Source organism: Rhinolophus ferrumequinum, chromosome 18 (genome assembly GCF_004115265.2).
Source record: "Rhinolophus ferrumequinum isolate MPI-CBG mRhiFer1 chromosome 18, mRhiFer1_v1.p, whole genome shotgun sequence".
Classification (NCBI taxonomy): Eukaryota; Metazoa; Chordata; class Mammalia; order Chiroptera; family Rhinolophidae; genus Rhinolophus; species Rhinolophus ferrumequinum.
This window is the reverse complement of record NC_046301.1, coordinates 28,902,824-28,909,015: the sequence shown is the minus strand read 5'-3', so window position 1 is coordinate 28,909,015 and position 6,192 is coordinate 28,902,824.

Here is a 6,192-nt window from a genome sequence, read left to right as displayed (position 1 = left end):
AGAAGCAAAAAATATCTCAGACATCCTATGCCTCTTACCTTATATTACCGTATGTCAGCTCCTATGCCTTTTACTATTTATTTCTTTTTCTCACTTTATTGAAATTTATAGGCCCTCTAGTTCAATGTTGAATACAAGTGCTGATAGCAGCAGACACCTTTGTTCTTGACCCTAAATATGCATATTTGCATTCTCTCTCTCTCTCTCCCTCTCTCTTTCTCTCGGGTATTTTATTAATTAATGTACTGGATGGTGGAGGGGGGAGACTGTTTTGAGGGGAGGATGTGTGACTATATTCAGGGACTATATAATATTACCATCAAGCTCTGAGTCTTTGCTTGCTTATTGTGGCTTCTTTCTTAGACAGGGTCTTCTCTCATTTTTAGGCAAATGGCCACAGCAACTCCACGCTTTCAGTCTCCTGACTTGGCTATGCCATAAGGAGGAAGTACCTCTTTTCTAATATTTCCAGCAAAAGTCTGGAGGTGCCACACTTTGGCTAACTGGGCCTGTCTGGGTATCATGCCCATTCCTGCAAAGAGTGTGGTCAGAGCAATGGTATTCTCCTTGGTCAGACCTGAGTCACTAGTCCACCTCTGGGGGGATGGGGGTGTGGGGTCAACCCCATCTGAAGGACACGAAGTGATTATAGGTATTTATACAAAGGAAGATAGAGGTGTGGTTACCTGAAGAAGAAGGAGTGGATGTTGTAGGTAGCATTTGAGCTGGGTTTGCAAGATAGGCAGGATTTAAGCCTGGAGAGATACATTGTCGTACTTAATAATTTCTTAATATGGTCTAATAACAAATCTGGGTTCAAATTTCTATGATTTTCTCAAAAAAAAAGTCTTTATAACTTGGTTTATTTGAATTAAAATCTAAAGTCCACACATTGCATTTCGTTGCTACGTCTCTTAAGTCTCTCCCTTCAATTAAGTTTTACTTGAAGATTAATTTTATGTCTTTTTTAAAATTGAGGTATAATTGACATACAATATTATATTAATTTCAGGTGCACAACATAATGATTCAATATTTTTATATATTGTGAAATGATCACTGAAATAAGCCTAGTTAGCTTCTATCACCATACATACCCGTAGTTACAGAATTTTTTTTCTTGTGATAAAAACTTTAAGATTTACTCTTAGCAATTTTCAAATATGCAATTTAATATTAAATAATTATATTTGCCATGCTACCACATTACATCCCCAGGACTTATTTATAACTGGAAATTCGTATCTATTGACCCCCTTCACCTATTTTGCCCACCTCCCCCCACCACTGCAACCAACCAATCTGATCTCTGTATCCGTGAGCCTGTTTTTTTTTTTTTTATATTCCACATATACATGAGATCATGTGGTATTTGTTTTTTCTCTGAATTATTTCACTTACATAATGCCTTCAAGGTCCATCCATGCTGTCGCAAATGGCCAAGATTTCATTCTTTTTATGGCTGAGTAATATTCCATCATGTATATGTACCACCTCTTCTTTCTCCATTCATCCATCGATGGACACTTAGGACTTTTCCATTCTTGGCTATTGTAAACAATGCTACAAGAAACATGGGGGAGCATATATCTTTCCAGTTAATGTTTTTGTTTTCTTCAGGTTACTACCCAAAAGTGGAATGTAAATCTCTTTTAATCTAATCTAAATCATCTACTCTTTATTTTTCCCATGCCATTTATTTGTCGAAGACACTGAGTCATTCTGGGTTGGACTGGCCAACACCTCAAGATCACGATGGTGGTGTTAACATGTTTCTCTCTTTGGAGCTATTGTATACAAACTGGAAGACAGATCGAGAAGCTTGATAACACTTAGGGTCAAGATCAATTTTCTTTTCTTTGGCAAGTCTACGTAGGTGGTGCTGGATACTTTCTATTGCTTCATATCAGGAGGTATGTAATGTCTTGTTTTCTTAAAGGGAATAAATTCAGTTTTTCACCTTTATGAAAGATGTTTGCTGGGGCCTTTTTTGATAGATACTATATTTTAAGTTTAAAAGTTCCCTTTCATTCCTAGTTTGATAAGATTTCTTAAAAGTCATAAATGGATGCTTAATTTACTAAATGCTTTTTCTACATCTCTTTATCTATTTTCTTTTCTGGTTTTGGTAACAAGGGTTTCTATCCTCATAGAATAAGTTGGGAAATGCTCCCTATTTTTTTCTGCTTTTTGGAAGAATTTATGTTGGATTGCAATAGCGTGTTCTGTGAATGTTTTGGTAGAATTTGCCTTAGGTCTTTTTGTGCATGGGCCTGGCGTTTCCCTTGTGGGAATATAGTATTAAACCACCACTTCAGTTTCTTTCATGGTTTCGCAATATTCATGTTTTCTACTTCTAGGGTCAGTTTTGGTGAGTTACATTTTCCTATGAATTTGTTTGTTCCAAGTAAGTTTTCAAATTTAGTGGCATCAAATGTTTATAACATTTCCTCTTTATGTCATCTTTTCATTCCTAATATTCTTTATTTATGCCTTCTTTCATTTTTCTTAGGATTCATCAATTTTATTAGTCTTTAAAAAAAAACAACTTTTGGCTTTCTTGATCCTCTCTATTCAAAACCTTCTTTTCCCCATTTCATTAACTTCTGCCCTTTATTATTTCCTTCTACTTTCTTTATGTGTATTACGGTGTACTTCTTCAAACTTTTTAAGTTGGACATTTAGCTCATTAATTTTAGCCTTTCTTATTTTTCTAAGGTAAGTGTTTTCTCACCTAGTCCTGCCTCAGCTACATGCCTCAGCTTCTGAGAATGAGTCTTTTCTTATAAAATAGCTTTAAAGTATTTTATATATCTATTTCAACCTAATTTTTATTAAACTTTCCTTTTTGATTTGTGAGCTTTTGGAAGTGAATTTCTATTTTTTACGATTTTTAAAAATTCAGTGTTAATTCATGCACACATCTGGGTATAGTTTGATGAGTGTTACCAAATGCATACATCTGTATAAATCACACGTCTATCAATATGTAGACCGTTTCCACGACAGCAGAAACTTGTCTTACACTCTCTCTGTCACTCCCTGATCTTCGCCTGCACAACCTGAAGCAGCTATTCTGATCTTGAGCGTGGTAGAATAACTTTGCCTCCTCTACAATTTAAATGTAGAAATATAAATGGAATCATGCTATATGTGCTATGTGCTCTTTTGGGTCTAGCTTTTCTTCAGTGTTGTGTTCTTGTATGTTTTCTATGATGTTGCTTTTATTTTTTTGTTGTTCTCTCTCTATCCTTTATCCTTTTCTCTCCTTCTCCCCTTCTCTTTCTTTTTGAGTAATTCATATTTCACTGCATGAAAATACCACAATTTATTTATCCATTCCTCTGTTGATGGATATTTGGGTTGTTTCCAGAGATTTGGGCAATGATGATGAAAGCTATTATGAATGTTTTTGTACAAGTCTTTTTGTAGAATATGTTTTTATTTCTCTTGGGTAAATACGTAGGAGTGGAAGTGCTGAATCATAGGGTAGGTGTGTGTTTACCTTTATAAGAAACTGCCAAACCATTTTCCAGAGAGATTCTAGCATTTTGCACTCCTATGAGGAACATTTTCACTATCATTGGCCATTTTAAGTCTTTTTAACTTTAATTATTCTAGTGAGTAAGATGTGGTAGGTATCCTAGTTGTTTTTTTATAATCAGTGTTATTGATGTGTAATTTACATACAATAACATGAATACATTGTAAATGCATAATTTGGAGAATTTTGACAAATGTATATCCCTATATAAATCACCATCTCTAATTAAGATATAGAACATTTCCATCACCTCAGAAAAATTCTCTTATGCCCCTTTACAGTCAACTACACCCCACTTCTACCCTAAGTAACCGCTAATCCTATTTCTACCACCCTTAATTTGTGTTGCCTGTTCTAGAATTTTATATAAATGGAATCAAAGAGTGTGTTTTTTGTTTGTTTTTGTTTTGTTTTATTTTGTTTTTGGTATGGCTCTTTTCACTCAGCTAATTATTTTAAGATTTATCCATATTTTTTTGTCTAACACTAACATTTTCCTTTTTTATTGCCGAGTGGAATTCCATTGTATGGATGTACCACAACTTGCTTAGCCATTCTCCTGATGATGGATATTTGATTTGGTTTTACTCTTTGGCTATTATGAATAAATCTTCTATGAATATTCTTGCACAAGTGTTCTTTGGATATATGTTTTTATTTCTCTTGAATATATTCCTAGGAGTGGAATTGCTGAACTACCTGATAGGTATATGTTTAACTTTTTAAAGAACTACCAAACTGTTTTCCAATGTGCTTGTATTATTTTATATTCCTGCCTGCAGTGTATGAGAGTTTCCATTGCTTCACATCCTCACCAAATCTTGGTATGGTTCAGTCTTTTTAATACCGTGTTTCCCCCAAAATAAGACCTAGCCGGACCATCAGTTCTAATGCGTCTTTTGGAGCAAAAGTTAATATAAGACTTGGTCTTATTTTACTGTAATATAAGACTGGGTCTATAATATAATATAATATAATATAATATAATATAATATAATATAATACCAGGTCTTATATAATATAATATAAAATAAAACCGGGTCTTATATTAATTTTTGCTCCAAAAGACACATTAGAACTGGTGGTCCAGCTAGGTCTTATTTTCAGGGAAACAGGGTAGCTATTCTAATAGGTGTACAGTGGTATCTCACTGTGGTTTTAATTTGTGTTTCCCTGATCACTAATGATGTTGAGCATCTTTTCCTGCACTAATATCTTTTGTGAAGTGTCTGTTCAAGCATTTCATCCATTTGTATGGGTTGTTTATCTTCTTATTACTGAATTGCAAGAGGTATTTATATATCCTATTTATAAATTATTTGTCAAACATTTTCTCCCAATGTGTAACATGCCTTATTTACTTAACTGGATCTCTTAACGTGCAGATTTGAATTTTATGAAATCTAGTTTATCAGTTTTTTCTTTTATGGTCAATACTTTTCTTATTTTAGCTGAGAAATCTTTGCCACCCCAATATCATGAAGGTATTTCCCTGTATTTTATTCTAGAAGCTCTATAATCTTAGCTTTTATATTTATCTATCTTGAATTAACTTTTGTGTATACTATGAGATTCAGGTCAAGATATATTTTTTCCCATATGGATATCTAATTGTTCCACACCACTTTTGTCATCTTTCTCTCATTGATTTCTTTGTTGCTTTTGTAAAAAAAAAAAAAAAAAAATCCATTGATTATTTAATATTGAGCTCATTTCTGATCTATTTTGTTTCATTTGCCTGTCTAGCTTTGTGCTAATATCATACTGTCTTGATTACTGTATCTTCATAGTAACTACTGAAATCAGGCAATGTAAATCCTCCAAACTGATTTTTTTCAGTAATTTTCTTTCATTCCTTTTTTTGCTATTCTGTCATTTATATTTTTAAAGTATATTTTAGCAGCAGCTTCTCAATTTCTACAAAAAAATTTGCAGGAAATTTGTTTGGGATTGCATTGAATATAGATAAAATTTGGGGAGAATGTACAAGTCTTCCAATACTATCTCAAAATGTTTTCTCATTTCCCTGGTGATTTTTTTTTTCTCTAACTCATGGTTATTTAGACGTGTAGGGATTTAAATTTTTTTCTAAGGATTTGTGGATTTTATATATATCTTTCTGTTATTGATTTCTAATTTAATAGCATTGTCGAGAGAGAATATTGTCAGTATAACTTCATTCTTTTGAAATTCATTGAGAGTTATCTTATAGCCCAATATATGGTCTATTTTGGTGAATGTTCCATGTGCCCTTGAAGATATTGTATATTCTGAAATTGTGGGTTCTAGTGTTCTGTAAATGTTAATTATGTCAAGTTGATTGACATAATTTATATCTTCTATAGCCTTATTGATTTTTTTTGTGTACTTGTCCTATCATTTACTAAGAGATTAATGTTAAACCTCCATCTATGATTGAATATTTGTCTATTTCTCCCTTTAATTTTGTCAGTTACTGCTTCAGGTATTTTGAAACTCTGTTACTATATTTTTACACATTTAGGATTTTTATATTTTCTTGATGAATTGATGATTTAACTATGTATATAAAAAAGTGTCTCTTTATCGTTGATAATTGTCCTTGTCTTGGAGTCTGCTTTGTCTGATATTTATATAGCCATTCCAGCTTTCTTGTGATTAGTATTTGT